General features: G+C 42.6%; 1 long non-coding RNA gene across 1 annotated transcript; it reads right to left on the bottom strand.

Annotated features, from left to right (window-relative positions):
- Positions 1-231: 231 nt before the first annotated feature.
- Positions 232-17,665, bottom strand: LOC119871608. The gene is made up of 3 exons (XR_005357530.1): positions 17,534-17,665; positions 843-957; positions 232-293 (listed from the first exon to the last, which is right to left on the bottom strand). It is a non-coding gene; the product is annotated as an uncharacterized LOC119871608 (long non-coding RNA).
- Positions 17,666-18,443: the final 778 nt, after the last annotated feature.

Here is an 18,443-nt window from a genome sequence, read left to right as displayed (position 1 = left end):
TTTATCATACTTCCTTAGATTTGTGAGTTAATGTAGCTTATAGTTACTATATTTCTTTATAGGTATTCATTTTATCTTTCAAGTGTGTTCAGTTCTTCAAGAAAAATAGATTTTTAATTTATTTTTTAAAGATTATTTATTTATTCATGAGAGACACACAGAGATAGGCAGAGACACAGGCAGAGGGAGACGCAGACTCCATGCAGGAAGCCCAATGCAGGACTCGATCCCCGGACCCTGGGATCACACCCTGAGCAGAAGGCAGACTCTCAACTGCTGAGCCACTCAGGTACCTGAAAAACAGATTTTTTCAACAGTTACAACAAATGTTAATCTTTTCCCCCCAAGAAACATCTTAAACTCAGATTAACAAACATGGTAAAAATTTTCATCTGATGTAGATTTTAAAGAAATAGTCTGATATCTTCTCTGAATTGTTATTATGAAATGAAATTGTCCTCCAATGTTCTTAGAGGGAGAGAGTTGCTTTTGGGACCTCTAAAGATTTTCTTTTTTTTTTTTTAAGATTTATTTATTTATTAATGAGAGACACAGACTGAGAGAGAGAGGCAGAGACATAGGTGGAGAAAGAAGCAGGCTCCTCACAGGGAGCCCGATGGGGGACTTGATCCCAGATCCCAGGATCATGATCTGAGCCGAAGGCAGGTGCTCAACCACTGAGTCATCCAGGCGTCCCTAAAGATTTTCTCCTTATTGATGATAGGTACAAAGGTCAGTCTTCTATATGGCAGTTGGGTATAAGGTTTTAAAATATGTAATATTGAAGAACATTTATTTGTCCTAAAGCCCTATAACGATAATCCTATAACTTTAAAACTAACCTTAAATCGCCAGCTTGTAATCAAGACGAAATTCTCTGCCCAGAAGGCAATATTAAACCACCTTTCATTCTGTGATCCCAGACTTCTCCGTTGCATTGTGATTCAATCCATGTTACTATGATAATGTATTTAAAGATTTTAGAAGAGAGAAAAACAGGAGAAAGCATTATAAAATGATTAATAACTTCTTGGTCTCCCTGACTACACAACTCGTAGTGCTAATCCCCTGACTACAAGAATACTTGTTGTAGAAAATGATTTTATTGACACCTGCATAATGTCCAGGGAGGTAGACTGGCCTCCTGTGTTTCTACAGAGGGCCAACACTAGCGCTAGGTGTCAGGTTATACATGGTGCACGTTTCACACTCGGTCAAGGAATGCTCACTTCTCCTCCCTCTGTCCCTCCCTTCATCCTCTCCCATCTTCCTTGTCTTCCCTGAGTTCTTCCTTTTTCTTACCCTCCCACTTTTTACTACAAAATATGATTTTATTAAACCCCTTTGAGGTCCTCAACTTAAGTAAGTTAAATGCTGTCCTCATAATTTTGCCTACCATCTGCCACTGATCACAGAAAACTTTATGAAAAAGCATATTTGTGTCTATGCTAAAAACTAAACCTATAAAAAGGTATACTCTGAAAATCCCAAGTCCTTCTCCATGCTCTCAGCTCTCTCAAGATCACTTACCAAAAGCACCATTATTAACCTTTGTATATATGTATTTATATATAGGTATATGTATACACATGCAAAGGTTAGATATATATATATTTGTGTTATATATGTAAGGATAGATTTCATTTGTGTATTTATATATTATATACATATATTATATATAGAGAGAGATGTGGATTTATATATATGTGTGTTTAAGGATAAATGTATATTTTAAAATTTATAATTATTAGTATATGGGATTGGTGTTTTTACCTGAAACTTTAGATTTCTTTGCATTATTCATAATTGCTACCTAGTATCATTGTATGGGGGAACATACCCTAATACAGGTTGCTACTCTTTTTTTCATCGAGTTATTTCCTGTTTATAAAATCACTTATGTCCATTACTGAAAATTTGGAAAATACACGCTAGAGTAATGAAGGAAATGAAATTCATCTTCCATGATGTGCTTTGGGACTACCTGGCAGGGCTGCCCATGAAAAGCTGTCTCCAAGGAGACCAACTGTCCAGCCATGGAGAGAGAATTCTTATTGAGAGCTCTTCTCAAGGGCTCAGATGGGCCTCTGAAATGACACTGTTCCTCTGAAATCAGTACAGACTATATAAGTGATGAACGTCAAAATATTTTTTTAAAAGGCTTATCAGGGGCAATTATTCTTTTGACTTAATCAGTAATTAATCTCCTTTGGGGTACAGGAGGTGTTAGCCTTGAAGAGGGAAGTATATGGAGGAGGGATCATGAGTTGATCAAAGAAATTCAGTGTGCTATGAAATGAATGTGTCTGGTCTTTGTCCCTGGTTGCTGACACAGCTTCAGAAACTCTTCAGTTTTCTGAGTCATAGGAGTATCCTTATTACGCTCATGACCTGACTGTACTGGAGATGGGCCCCAGAGAGGATCATTGATACAGTCCAATCACCCGGAAGATCAAGCGGGTCATTAGAAGGTTGGAAGTCCTCCAGGAGATTGAGCTCAATCTCATGATCAATGATTTCACCAATCTTGCCTACGTAACGAAATCCTAATAAAAACTCCACACACTGAGGCTCTGTGCTCACATCCCTTCCAAACAACAGGCCCTAAAATCAAGTGTACATAAGCTTTGCCTTATTCATGGAATGCGTAATATGGGTGTTTTACTAAATTTCTGCAATGACACAATCTTTGTGTGACTAACTACACAAAATTATACTTCCTGTTAGTGTTGCTAAGGGAACCAGCAGAGCTGGTTTCTAATCCTCTGCTATTAACAAGGCTTGGGATCTGTGGAGTTATTTAATTTGCCTATGTCTTCTTTTTCTCATTCAAAATAAAGGGAGTTGACACAGTGAAAGGGAAGAACCAGAAGTGGGAAAAGTGCTTTGAAATGTTCCCAAGCGCTATGATCTTCATCTTCAGTATTCAGATTACTCTAGTATTGACTCATTGCAGTGTATTGAAGGTCTCTAGGATTTGTATTTATGTTGATTTCTTTCTGAGTTTACACATAGCTAAGGTAAGTGAGTGCTTCCTTACTCTTTGCTAATTTGCTCTGGAATTCCTTTTTAAATTTTATCTTAATGTTCAAAACACAGCTGTGAGTTAGTACTCTGATGTTTCTCATTTTATGGATGAGGAAAATGAGGAAGTTTAGCAAGGAGAGAATGAAGCTACTCATGGCTATCTAATTAGTAAGTAATGGGAACCAGTGCAATCTGCCTTCAGAACAGTTGACCTTGGCCACCATCCTCCCCACTTCCTAAAATAGACTGCATCACACCAGATCCCCATTCCTATAACATAGTCAAGGAAGAAATGGAAAACAGGCTGATTGTCAATCATTCTGCTCTTACATTCTTTGCTTTCCATATTTGTCTCCAGTAATAATATATTTTTTTTCAATAAGGTCATTACTCTGCTTTGCTCAAGCACTTGGATGCTTCTTTTTAAGGAACATAATTAACCATTTTGACTATAAGTTGCCTTTTCTTCAAAGTATCAAAATTATCCCTGACTGCATTCATTATTATTTTATTGCATTGGTGATATCATGGTTAATTATGTCCTCTTTCTAAATTCTTCTGCCTTGGTTACTCTGTTATTTTCATGCAGTGGACTGTGTTGAATAGAAATTCTATCACCTGCTTAGTAAGTAATTCATATGCTAGCAGCAAAATACAATCTATAAATCCTATAACTATGCTATCTTAGAAATTGCCCTTGATTTGTGAAGGATATTACATGGGCTGAAATTGTTTGACATAAATATTTTTTAGCTCGTATGCCAATGTGCTTTCAACTGTAATAGACCAATTTCGAGAAAGCCTTATATTTTCTATATGCTGGCTGACCACACAGCATGCTGGGGAGAGGAACCATAGTGTGCTATTGAGGAGATAGCAGGAGATCCACATTCATATACATAATGTTTGCATTATCCCACAATGGTATCATTTGCAATAATAGAATCCTTTCTTTTCTCTTGGTCCCTGGACCTTCCCACCCCAATTATCTGATATGGGAAAACAGTAAAAAGTTGCTAAGCTTATGAAGACAAGCAGTTTACAGTTTCCTGTGTCAGCTCAGAAAATTCAAGTTTCTCTATAAAGAGACCCACAAATGCCAGAAGTTTGCAACAGTAGAATTTAATTTTCACTGATGTGACAGTCCCATGTGTATGGACTGGGTGACTTTTGGTGCAGTGACTAAAGATGGAGCTCATTCTCTTTTCTGGCTCCATGCTCTCCCAGGGCCTTAGTGTCCTTCATTTCTAGCTGATAGAGAACGCTAGCATTCTAAAGAATATCAAATTTTGTTTCAATGTCAATAGGAGCTGAATCAAGCAGATGACCTGGATGGAAAAGAATGAAGGCAAGGGATGTTGGTTATATGATATGAATATTCAGTGTCATCAGGCTCTGGTGGCCTGGTGTGTCCATCTTCACAGCAGGGCTATCTGCAGGAAGGTGAATCTCCATACAAACAGTAAATGGATGAACATTGCCAACTCTGAGACTCTTTTTCTTGAGCTTCCAATGTGAACCAGCTCCTTCTGACTCATCCCTTTTTTTTTTTTTGTAAGATTATTTACTTATTTGAGAGAGAGAGAGAGAGGGAGAGCAGAAGCACAGAGGGGAGCAGCAGGCAGAGGGAGAAGCAGACTCCCCGCTGTGCAAGGATCTCAACATGGGGCTGGATCCCAGGACCGCAACATCATGACCTGAGCTGAAGGCAGATGCTAACTGACTAAGCCACCCAGGCATCCCTGACACATCCATTCTTTCCTAAGAAGGCCTACCCTACCTGGGAAGATTCAGGATAGAATTGTTGGCATCAGTTGAGAGCAAATGCTTGCACCATGCCTGCCCTTCCCTCCATTGTAACTACCCCTGCACTGTGCTCACTCTGAGTACCTACATGGATACACCCTCTTGGCCTAATGAGCTTCATACTAAAAGAATTCTAAAGAATGCAGAGGAGATAGAAACATCAGCCACCTTCGATGGCATTTACGTTGTGTTAGGAAATGCTGTAAATGTTATGGATTCACAATATTTATAAATGTGTCTCATGAGCCTATTTAGCTCTGGGTCATTAAGATTCCCATCTCCAGGACCACACCCTGAGCCTCCATGATTATGTCAGGATGTGTATGTTCCCATCAATCAGGCTCCGGTCAGTGATCTCTTTTCCATGAACCTATATATTCCTACTGAGATCCAGAGGATCTGCTGTTGTACACTCACTCCCACCCCCACCAAGTGACTACATGAGACATTCACTGATTATTAGCTGTCATCATGAATGATGATTTATTATAACATTTAGTAAGATATTCTATGCAAAAAAACCCCACCATTCTATAAATGCTACTAATAGGAAATTAGGCAGTTTTGTGGGAAATGATTGGGTTAAAGACAGTCATTTTCCATAAAGTGAGAGCATGGCATTTATAAAATTATGGAAAAAAATATATTGGTCTCTGCCTCTGGTTCTTGGCATAGAGCTCATCATAAGTGATGAGAGCACTATGAGCATCTTTGATTCCAATCTTTGGTCTTTGACTAAGGGTCCTGACAGAGTTCCTAAATCCCTCAGGATTTCCTGGGGGCAGAAGTATCTTGGTTCTAACAAGGTGACTCTGGATGGGCTCTGGGATTGGGCTGATCACCAAGAAAGACCAAGCCATGATGAGAAGCTTGGAATTTTCAACTCCCACACTCTTCATCCTCCAGAGAGGGGAGAGGGACTGGAAATGGAGTTGATGATCTGTTATGCCTATGTGAGGAAGCCACCATCAAAATCCCAAGAGTATGAAGTTTGGAGAGCTTCTGGTAAGTGACCACTTGGGGGTGTGGGGAGAATGTGTGCTCACAGAGAGCATGGAGGCCTTGCATCCTCTCCCCCACATACCTTGCCCTCTGCATCTCTTCCTTCTGGACATTCATCTCTAGCCTTTGTCACATCCTTTTGTAATAAACTGGTAAACATTAAGTAAATAGTTTTCCTCAGTTGTGTGAGCTGCTCTAGCAAAGTAATTGAACCTGGGGAGGTGGTGTTGGGAACCTCAAATATACAGCTGTTTGGTCAGAAACATAGATGACAAACTACACTTGCAATCTTTGTCTGACAAAGGAGGAAAGAGGGCAGTCTTGTGGAACTAGCCCTTCACTGTGAGATGTGACACCATCCCTAGCTACACAGAATTGTATCTATTGAATTAAAGTGTGGGACTCCCAGCTGGTGTCACAGATTGCTTGGTGTGGCAGGCAGAAGTGCTCTGAGTGTAGTGGCCATGTGGGTGTACAGGACATGCCAGGGGAGAAGTAGGCTTTCCCTAAACAGCACTGAGCACAATTTAGGATGACCTAAGAGAATAGATGGCATCCTGGATTGTGTATTTTAAGAAAAAAAAAAGAAAAAAGAAAAGACCAGCTGTCCCATCAGTTTTAGCTCAGACTCAGCATCTCCTCAGTACCTGAAATCCTCTGGTCTGCTGGGCTCAGGCCCAGCTGCTCAAACTGTGAAAGTGTAAGGGTTGGGTAGAGCAGATAACCATCAGCCAATCTAACTAGCCCACCAGAGAAAAGGGCTTGAGGTCACAGGCAGAACCACGTTGAAGACCAAAGTTCGGGGCACGTGGGTGGCTCAGGGGTTGAGCTTCTGCCTTTGGTTCAGGTCATGACCCCCGGGTCCTGGGATTGAGTTCCACATTAGGCTCCGCTCAGGGGCCTGCTTCTCCCTCTGTCTATGTCTCTGCCTCTCTCTGTGTGTCTCTCATGAATAAATCAAATCTTAAAACAAAAAAGAAAAAGAAAAAAAAAAAAACCAAAGATTTGTAGAGAAAGAGCATGATGCTGTCGCAAATGGCTTGAGTTCATTCGGACAGTCAAGGGTTGGCCGGTCCCTCTGGTAAATATGGGGATCTTCTAGTGATGGGAGAAAGGTAGTGTTTAAACATACCTTCCTGGGGTACCAAATATGAGGTGGCTTAGTGGTTGAACGTCTGCCTTTGGCTTGGGTGGTGATCCCGGGGTCCTGGGATCGAGTTCTGAATAGGGCTCCCTGCAGATAGGGTGTTTTTCCTTCTGCCTAAGTCTCTGCCTCTCTCTGTGGGTGTCTCATGAATAAATAAATAAAATATTTTTAAAAAATAAAAATAAAAAATAAACATACCTTCCCCAGTAATGTTGTTTTTAGAGAGTAGGTTACAATGACAGCAAATATTCAACCAAAGTTTGCCAAAGGTATCAGCATTTTTTATCAAGCAGTCATAGAAACATCAGACCTTTCCTGTAAGTTCAGCAAAGGCCTACTCTGTTTCCAAGCACTCTCTAGGCATCTTGTGCTAATTGTTCTGAGGCAGAGGCAGCAATATTCTGAAGGTAGGATCGGCCAACTTTATGCTCATATCAGGTGCAGTCATCCTTCACTGACCAGCAGGAATTCAGATTTCCAGCCCTATTCTGAACATAGTAGGCTAGAGGGCCTGCCTACTGTTTATATTTGTTCTTCATGTATAGGCAGGACCTGGAGAAACTTTTTAGACCACCAAATGTTTTCAGCACCACCTATTTATCAGTAGAGAAATTATTCCTGATATCCTTTCTTCCAATTATCAAATCCTTTGAATATGATTTTTTTTTTTTTGGAGACAGAAAGAGAGAGAAAGTGTATGCACTGGTGGCTGGGAGGGGCAGAGTGAGAGGGAGAGAGAGAATCTCAAGCAGGATCTATGCTCTCTGCAGAGCCCAGTGCAGGGCTCAATCTCATGACCCTAAGTTCATGACCTGAGCTGAAATCAAGAGTTGGAAACATAATCAACTGAGCCACCCATGCACCTCTTGAATATGATTTCTATAGCTATCTCGGAAATACCTAAGCAAGCACCTATAGTCACCATCAATTGTGATCAGATTGTGGGCTTTCTCAAGGCAGGTGATTTAATTTGTTTCATGCATTGGTCTATCCCCAGTTCCTAGAATAGTGTCTAAGTGATTTTATGCAATCCACATTTGATATTTGAATGAATGAGTGAATGTTAATTATGGTTAGAGTGCTTTGCATGCTAACTAAGTTAAATCTTCACATCCAGATGAAAGCTAATTTGCGTACACACATCACATATTTATGCTAAAGAATTTTAAAGTAGTTACCACAGTGACAATATAGCAGCAGCACTGTTCAGGAATGGCCTCAACATAAATGGGTAGTGATATGATAGCAGAGATGAGAAGAAAAGCTCCCTGACTCTGCACAGGCATTAGAATTTTATTTATATGCTTTATATCTAGACTCACTGCTTCTCAGACATGGAGACATTTTTATAATACTGTGTTTAATACCTGTACGTAGTTCCTGCAGGAACCCTTGAGCGATTCTAAGAATGGATCTTCCCCAATCCAATCCCTATTTCTGACTAATCTCTTAAACCTTCAATTATCTGGGATGCCTGGGTAGCTCAGCAGTTGAGCGTATGTTTTCAGCTCAGGCTGTGATCCTGGGGTCTGGGATCGAGTCCTGCGTCGGGATCCCTGTGAGGAGCCCGCTTCTCCTTCTGTCTATGGCTCTGCCTCTTTCTCTCTCTGTGTCTCTCATGAAAAAATAAAATCTTAAAAAAAAAAACACCTTCAATTATCCACGTGTGTTCATATTCAGCAAAAAGTTGATAACCATTACTTCTGATATTGTTAGTTCTTCAAAAGTATAACTTACAACTATTTTTAACACAAATGCACTGTATTCCTTGTATCCTGTGTTTGGGCAAAAGCTCTTCAAAATCATCTGAAAAAAAAGGTGTGCTTATCACATGCATTTTGGTTGATTGACACTTCTCCACCTACGCTTGCTCGTAATTATTTTGAGAATCTGTCAAAAAGAGCATTTCTCTTCCACATGCTTAATCTCTCTGTTTGCAACTGAAAAGCTGATTCCACTATTCCATGTATTCCAGAACCATCTATCTCATTTTATTTTAACAAGATGCATGCTAATTAAGCAGGAACAGGGCCAGACCGAAAATGCACAGCAGCTTAACCAAAGTGTCGCCAGAGAGAGGCTCCCCCAAGGGAACAGCACCATACATCCCAAGTAAAGAGATGGGCTCCATCATAGTGAGCACCTGACAATCCTGTTCTGATGTCTCCAACCCCAGATCTCTCCATCTCTCACCAGAAGCCCCCAATGGGTAAAATGTGTTAGATATGTGCCGACATAATGGTGAGTATTGCTTTTGTTCATCCATCTGTCTATTCATAAGACAAGCACTTTTGAGCACCCATTTTGAGCACTGCTATGAACCAGCCACTCTGAATCAAAAATAAATAAAACCCAGTTATAGCCCTGAAAAAACACAAGGTATAGTATGGGGGAAGCACATATACAGTGTGTGGTGACAGAGGTATCCATAGGGAATTATGAGACCAGTGAGGTGAGCCACAAAACCAGCTTGAGGAGGCAGGGAAAGATGCCCAGAGGCAATAAAAGTGGTACTTTCCGAAGTTATAATGTTTTTTATTTCATGGAGATGACACTAATGAGGGGACTGTCAGGCAACAGGAGAGGTAAGTTGAGTAAATATTTCAGAGAGATGGGGAATTGGGATGACTCTTATATCACAATATTTGAGTGGTGTGTCTTCAGCACAGAAATAATTCTTTTGAACTCATATAGATCCACAAGAATTGTAGATTCTCTGTTAAAGGAATAGAAATTTCTCAGCATGAGGTGCTTTTTGTTTTTTGTTTTTTTTGTTTTTTTATCTCAAAGCTGAGCTGGGTCCACAGTAGTACTGAGCTCTTCCCTTCCCAGCTTGGTAACCAGCAGGCATTTTATTTTATTTGCTCCTTTCTGTCTGGCTTGCTGGGACCAGACAGCAGTCTGCTATTGCGATTGTTCTTTTCCAGAGAAGCCCGTGACAACATGCCCTCTGATGGAGAACCAAGGGTGATAATGGCAAACACACCCCAGGTCAGCCCGTGAGCAGCACAGACTGGGGAAGACCATGGTCATGGCATCTTTCAACACCATAGTGCTGCCCCTGAGCTGGGTGCACGCCAGGATTTACACGTTGGCACTACTTGTAGAGAGATTCACTCCTTAAAATTTGTGTTGTTTTTATTGTTTTCTGGGGAAAAAAGTAGTTGTGGTAGGGTTACCATTTTAATCCTAAATTGTGTGTTCCTCTGAGGATGCAGGCATGTCAGATAGATCTAAGAGGCTGGTGACCAGGCATCTGGGTGGCTGAGTCAGTTAAGCATCCAACTCCCAATTGTGGCTCAGGTCATGGTCTCAGGATTGTGAGATGGAGTCCTGCATCAGGCTCTGCATTGACTATACAGCTTGCTTAAGATTCTCTCCCTCGGGGGGCATCTGCGTGGCTCAGTGGTTGAGCCTCTGCCTTTGGCTCAGGTTGTAATCCTGGGATCCTGTGATTGAGTCCCACATTGGGCTCCCCGAAGGGAGCTTGATTCTCTCTCTGCCTATGTCTCTGCCTCTCTCTGTGTGTCTCTTATGAATAAATAAAATCTTCAAAAAATTAAAGATTCCCTCTGCCTTTACCTTCCTAAACAAATTAATTCATTAATGGCTGGTGATTGGGGCCCCAAAGGGCTTTATTAATATGATGCATAAAGAAATTGCTTGAGAAAATGAATTACTTTAAGACGCTTGAGGGCAAAGGTATTGGAGTTTATGATGGAAGGAAGCATGAGAGTGAAGGATGATTTTGTAAATAGTATAATCTTTGATAAGAAGAATCTCAGGACAAGACAGCTACCAAAATAAAATGTGTGACTTGGAAACAACAAAAACAAACAACCCCATTAAAAGAATGGGCACAGGAATCGAGCAGACATTTCTCTGAAGATACACAGATGGTCAAAAAAAACCACGAAAAGATGCTCAATGTCACTCAACACTAGGAAGATACAAATCAAAACCACCATGAGATAGCACCTCACACCCATCACAATGCCTACTATTGAAAAGGCAGAAAAGAAGTATTGGCAAGGATTGGAACATTTGTGTACTGTTGGACTGTAAAATGGTGCAGCTGCTATAGAACACAGTAGGGTGGTCCCTCAAAAAATTAAACATAGAATTACCATATGATCCAACAATTTCATTTCTGGATATGTACTCAACGAATTGAAAGCTGGATCTCAGAAAGATATTTGAGCACTCAGGTTCATAGTATTATTCACAATAGCCACAAGATGGAAACAGCTCAGATGTCCATCAATGATGAGTGGATAAACCGATTGTATACATACAAGCAAAGAAATATTATTCAGCCTTAAGAAGAAGAAAATTCTGACACAGGCTACAACATGGATGAACCTAGAAGACAGGACAATAAGTGAAATAAGCTAGACACAAGAGGACAAGTACTGTATTACACGTATGAGGTACCTAGGATAAGCACATTTATGGAAACAGGAGGTAGAAGGGTGGCTGCCAAGGGCTGGATGGAGTGGGAGAATGCAGTTACTGTTTGATCAGGACAGTGTTGCATTTTCCAAATGTTTCAGGTGGTACATTTTATGTTATGTGTATTTATGTGAGTAAAGATTAAAAATAAAACTTTTGAAAGGTGGGGGAAGAGAAAGAAAGCATAGTAAATGCATATATGTAGTGAGTGAAACATGAAGTATCCACAGTGATTGGGGAGCCATGGGCAGGACACACCACACTGATTCGGATCCCAGCAAGGAACCAGCAGACCCTAGATCATGTGGCTATTAGGTGAGTATATCAGGTATGCAGAAAACTTTGTTTTCGTAAAATCAAGTACATTTGCCTTCTAGGACTGTCACCTCCCACATGGCTGCCCTAGCCCCAACCCAGGAGGGAAATTCAGTCTCAGTGATTACTGCTGCTCCACCCATGCCTATCCTCCACCCATGCCTATCCTTGGGGCCTGCAGGTTTACCTAGCCCTGTCATTTCTCTGGCCACCCCCCAGGCCACACTGAAGAGATTGCGAGATTGCAGGAGCCCTGCCCCACCCTTGGTCTGCCCTACATGATCCTTTCTTATCCAGAGGCTCTGCCACTGCCCAGCCAGGCTCCAAGAGGCAGAGTTTCTGGCAAAAGTGGGAGTCCCATAACTGAATCTAATTTCCCCTGGGGATTATTCCTTCTCCCCAGAGGCCTTGTCCCCTTGTAGACACATTGCCAGAGGACCTGGAAAATATCCCCATTGATCAAGGAGCCTGCAGATCTCCCTGTCTATTCCTTGTTATTTTGCTTTTCAGAAGCATTTTTGGATCAGGCTGCTCTTGGCTTTCCAAAGCGCTCGAGTCTCTGAGGTAAGAAATTCCAAAGCCTGGTTGCTTACTTGGTAAGGGGAGAATGGGGCAGGTGTAGGGAAAACAGTTGGGCTTCCCAGAGAGTCAAGATTTCATGTCACAGGAGGAAGGGGCGATAATTCAGTTCTTAAGCAATGTTGAGGACCCCTCCCCTTTTTTCCTAGGATCTTCCCCCAAGGGGAAGCTCAGTCGACTTCAGAGATATGGCAGGAGAAATTGCCTTGTCAACAGGATTACTTCGAATCTACCACTGATGGTTCATTCAATATGGTTAGGATACCTCCTGTGTTTCAGGATATAGACTTACTTCTAAGCAAATAACCTTATAAAATGGAAACTCCTTGTGCTAAAGGACCACTTCACCGAAGCCTTCCCCAGAGATACCATCACTAGAGGATAAGAAGTCTCCTCCATTAGTGAACAGGAATGGCTCCAGTGCCGCCCAGCTGCTGGCTGTGCCTTTATTGGTGACTGTTTTTAGATATTCAGTATCTTGCCAAAGAAAATCTGAACCTCAAGAGTACCTATCCCTGTCCCTTTTGAATCTGTCAGCACTAAAGAAGTATTTGATGAGTGAAGTGAATGAAGGTCCTTAGGGTTCATGCATTTGTAATTCTATTCAGGCTCCTTATCCTACCTTTCCAGACAGTTTCCCAGAGCGAAAAGAGCCTCTCTGCCTGAAGGGATCATTAACTCTCTCCTTTGATCTGATTTTCCCTCCGGAATGCACAGTGCTAAGGACAAAATCAACCAGCCCCCGGCTTGAATGTGACATGGATCCTTTCCGCGCTGGCTGCCTGGCAGACTGTGTTCCCGCTTGGCTCATCTGCAGAGTAAGAGGGTACCTCCCAAGGGCCCCTGTGATCCAGTCATTGGGATTCTGATGCTACAAGGAAGCATTTTGGATGTGCTTAGGAAATCTCAAAATTTTGGACATTTGGTCCACAGGCAGAAACCTGGCAAGTATCTGTCCCCATCCCTTCTAGACAGTCATGAGGCCCCTACACATCTAGATGCCCCTAAGCTGCATCTTCTAGTTTGCCTGCCACCAGCACCTTGATGTTCTCTAGGAGGAAGGAACTGGCTAATAGCAAGTTATGGTTCCATGGTTCAGTACATGAGACAGTCTGTTCTGTTCACACAGAGGAACGGTTTGCCATGCATGCCTAGGACACAGGTGTTCCTCAGAATCTGGTAGTGCCTGCCCTGGGGGAGGCCAGGGCACTTCTGCACAGTGGCCCCGTCTGCTGGTCATGGGGCACTGCTCAAAATGCCATTTCCCCGCGTGCTTGTCTCTGTCTATATGACTCTACACAACTAACATCTAAATCCCTCTGAGTTCCTTGAACTCATAACAACCATCTACTATGTGCTGGGCAATTCCTGAACCCTTTCCATGTTCTTAATTCACTTAATCTTTAGAACAACTCTAGGAATGAGTGTTATAATATTGTCTTTTCTATTACATAGAGCTAAGTAACTTGCCCCTTATCTCCCCAATGATGGACATGGGGTTGAATGAGGCCTCTAGATACCAGAGCTCAGGCGCAATGAAGCCCTGCCTTTCCTACCTGTGTTTCTTTGTAAGTTACAATGTATTTAGTCCCATAAGGCAAGTGGAGGAGCATGTAGCACACATTTTTAACCTTTTTTTAAAGAGTTATTTATTTATTTATGATAGAGAGAGAGAGAGAGAGAGAGAGAGGCAGAGACACAGGAGGAGGGAGAAGCAGGCTCCATGCACCGGGAGCCCGACGTGGGACTCGATCCCAGGACTCCAGGATCGCACCCTGGGCCAAAGGCAGGCACCAAACCACTGAGCCACCCAGGGATCCCCTAACCGTTTTTGTTTTTTTTTAAATATTTTATTTATTTATTTGACAGAGAGAAAAAGAGAGAGAGAGAGAGTGCACAAGCAGGGGAAAGGGCAGAGGGAGAAGCGGACTCCCTGCTGAGCAGGGAGCCCAATGTGGGGCTCCATCCCAGCACCCTGGGATCGTGACCTGAGCCGAAGGCAGATGCTTAACCAACTCAGCCACCCAGGCACCCCCATTTTTTACGTTTATGATCAGCAAGCTTTGTCTACCATGGTAAAGATGCTTGAACACTGTGCAGTTCCTAATCAGGTTTTTCCCTTTATCCTCATACCCAGCTCAACCCCTTGGCTTCTACAGCCACTGGTTTTCCCCAGCTTTTAGGGGTGAGCCATGAGATAGACTACAAGACAAAAACTAAACTGAAGAGAAGTAACTGTCTATTTCCAGTTTTTGCCACTACCTAAAGGGACCGCGAGAAGTGATATGTAATGGTCCAGAGCAGCTCTGCCCAGAAAGTCTGCTTTACAGCTTACAGGGAACTGGGTATCATTAGGAATGATCTGCCCTTTCTTTGCAATGACCCATCATTTTGTGACAGCATCCCTATTTTGTGTGGTCGTTTCTCTTCCCATAGTGACACCCTCTTCCCTTGAGATGCCTTGATACTCATAGTGACACCATGACATGGGCTCCCAGGTTCACTTTGTCCATAAAGCCAGGTTAGCCACTCCAGCCTGCTTTCAGGGTTATATGGTGGCCTGCAGGGCACTTATGTGTAGAGGCAACATGTACATGATTAGCTGTGGTCATTCTCCATGCATATGTTACTAATGATCTGTTTTGATTCCAAACAGGTCCTTGAATCCTCATGTAGTCCAGAAAAGATGATCCTTTGCCCTTGGCAGTGACTGGCAGGTCTTTTCAGACACTCGGAACAGCCAAGATTGCATTTTTAAAAGTGCCACTCTATATTTAGCATGCCGAACTATCTAAGGCTCATTCTCCCTTTGTATTAGCACCACCTAAAAAAAGCTCACCTTCACATGCAAGGTCATACAGATCGGACACACATTGATTTCGCTGCCCACGGGACCCAGAATAACTCCGCTATGGGAAATGCCATTCAGGGGGACCAACTGAAAAAAAAATGGATGCCAACCCATTCAATTCTGGCAAAGCATGGAGCAAAAGAGAATTTTAGCAAGGTTAGTGCAGAGAGGTCCTGGCTTACCCCGGGGAAGAGGATTCCAAGTAGATGTCAGGCCAGAACCAAGTCTCAGGATCAGCCTGGCAAAGTGCCCTGGAGCTCCCATTGCAACTTTTCTATCTCCTCTTGTAATCTCTTATTTGTCTTTTATGATTGTCCTCTTCTTATGTTCTCCTCCTTTCTGTCCTCTTTCTCTTCCTTTCTTCCTCCCTCTTTCCCTCCTTCCATTCTTTCATTCCCTTCCTCCATACCGTTCTCATTTATTAAGCTTTACAGTACTTTGTGGACCAGTATTATTACCAAAGGTTATTAGACCAGACATTACTGTGCCCACTGCAAGAGCAGACACAAACAAGGTAATATGGCCCAGTAACAGGGTGCCACAGAGGGAGGAAGGGCACTCAGCTGGCCTCAGAGGTGCCAGGGAAGGCTGTGCTATGAGGGAGACACCAATATGAGTGACTCCTCACTCCAAAGGATAAAACCGGTCCAGTCTTTTTTTTTCTCTCTCTTTTTAAGATTTTATTTTTATTTATTTTCAAGAGAGCAAGCTAGTGGGGGGGAGGAGCTGAGTGGGAGGGAGAGAGAGAATCTCCAGCAGGCTTCACACTGAGCGTGGAGCCCAATATGGGGCACGATCTCACAACCCCAATACCATGACTGGAGCTGAAACCAAGAGTTGGATGCTTCACCAAGTGAGCCACCCAGGCACCTCAAAACTGGCCTAGTCTTACATCATCAGATGCAGAGGGGGAACACCTCCCTTACTTCTCCTTCTAAACCCACAAGGTAAGTAAGAAAGCAATGTTAGAGACACTTATCCTGCCGAGCCCTGTCTCCAGCTAACTTCCAGCTTCCCTTCCACTCCTCACGTTCTGGCCTGTGGTTGGAGAACTTGCCCCTTTCCTTAGAGGTTAAGAGAAAGTCTAGAACTCAAAAATCACAGAATGAAAAATAGTCACACTCCATTATATGAGAAAAAATATTTTAAAATCTATTACCTTCATTTTCAAAGAACGAGAGCTCTGAGGGCTAATGGTGTGCCTCATGGCTGCAATAAGCAAAAACCTGTTTAAAGGGTGAATAGAGATCTCTAGTACTAAGTAAGCTTTTTTTTTTTTTCTTTTTTTTTTTTTTAAATACAGTGAGGCTTTTAAATAAGAGAGTTTTCCCTTGGCTGCTGTCATGAAAATTAGAAGATGTCTCAGGGTGTCTGTACACTTAGATCTAGTGTTGATAAGAACCTGGGACCAGAGTCTCCCACATCTTGTGATTCTGCTAGAGAATTACTATGTGGATTATCACACACATAGACAAGAACTTTATTTTCTGAAAACGAAGTGTACTTAGGTCTGAAGGCCCCACTTAATTCTGCTTGTTCAAGGAGATCTTTCAGGTTAGATCTCCAGGGTTTTCAGTTCATCCAGGCTTTAAACTCTATCAAACTCAAGTTCAGATTCTCTGCGATTTCTGTTCTGCCCCAGTCTCCCAGGATGGTTTCTACATGAAGGGGCGCCCGGTTTGCGTGCGTTCACCTGGGTCCACTGCCTAGACTTCAATGCTTGATCTTTGCAAGGGGGTCTCTATTCCTACTGCGTGTGCCATGGACCTCTCCAGTCCCACCTGGCCTCAGTGAGATGCCAGCACCTGCTGCTCAGGTCCCTTTCACTGCCATATCTGGCAACGTCTTCTTACCAGCCCCAGGTGCCTTCTAATGCCTAGCCCCTCTCCTGACCTGTGATCTCCACTGGGCATGCAGGAATATCTGCATCTCCCATATGGCAGGGCACAGGGTCTAGGGTGCATGCCATATCAAGCCTTTTCTCTCCACAACCCACCCTGCTGCCACTGTCTGAACCCATGATAAGATTGGGGTTCCTTCTGAGGTGGTTCTCTTCCAAGACTTCTGAATAAGAAATAGGGGGCACTTGCTTCTTACCCATTTTCTGCCACCTCCACTCCATTCACACACCTACCCATACAGACATGAGGGTGGGTCAGGCACTGGGTCTTGAATCTCTTCTACATCCTTTCCAGGCCAGGAATGGTTTGCACGTCTTCCTTTGAGCAAGGGAGGTTAACGTATTTTATCCCCATCTTCATTACCTATGATTCAGTTTATAAACCTAGACCCCAAGAAGTCTGGCCTCACTAGATTTGCAGATCCCCTTTTCACCTAGAAAAGTTTAGTTTTACCTTTTTGCAACTGTTGTCTCTGAAAAGGGCTTCAATGGCATTTTTCGAAGGCACAAGGCACATTCCTTTGTTCTTGTTTGGATCTTGTCCTTCCTCCTGAAGCAGAGGAGGCTGTCTCAGTCTCAATGTGTGGACAGCCTCAGGGCTGCAAAAGTGCCAAGAATGGAAAATGCTCTCAGATCATATATCAAAATATCTGTCAACTGCCTGCAAGCTCTCTATGTGCTCCCCCTCTATGGCTGGGTGACCCCTTCCTCTTGTCCCTTGACACCTGCTCCATGGCTTCCCAGCCACAGGCAGCCCTCCATTCAAGGGAGAAATGGCTGTGGTGGCAAATGTCCATTCCTGTACTTAGCAGTATTTCCTCCATCAGAAGAGGGAAGGGAGTGTCAAGGAATGTCATTCTGCCACTGTCATAGTTTTTATCTAGATCAAAATTATATCTGCCTCCCATATGTGAAGGCAAAGTTCAAAAGAATAGGTTTGATAGAAAGCTTGTTTGATTTAACTAACCAATGGGTGGGCCAACAGGAAGAGAAATAGGGATATATATACTCACTTGAGATAAGAATGGATAAATGAGATCGCTAAACTAGATACAAGTTAAAAAAAAAAAAAAACTCTGGTGGTAACTTCTCTAACAGGTAATCAACATCTATCTTATCTTTTCCTAACAGGCTATTAACATAACTCTTACCTTTCCCTGAACGGAAGTAAGCAGTAAGTGTCTCTGTCAGCTGGGAATTGATACACAAACATATCTTGACAATACAATGAAATGCCACTGGACTATTAGATGATGGCCAATTCACAAACAGGAAAATCCCAGTTTCTTCAAAGTGGCTTAATCTAGCATGGTATGAAGCAAAGAGTTTTTCTTTTTTGTAAGTTTAGTTAACATATATTATCT

The sequence above is a fragment of the Canis lupus genome, chromosome 4 (genome assembly GCF_011100685.1).
Source record: "Canis lupus familiaris isolate Mischka breed German Shepherd chromosome 4, alternate assembly UU_Cfam_GSD_1.0, whole genome shotgun sequence".
Taxonomy (NCBI): Eukaryota; Metazoa; Chordata; class Mammalia; order Carnivora; family Canidae; genus Canis; species Canis lupus.
Note: the sequence above shows the minus strand (reverse complement) of the source record. Positions and strands in the feature narration are given on the sequence as shown.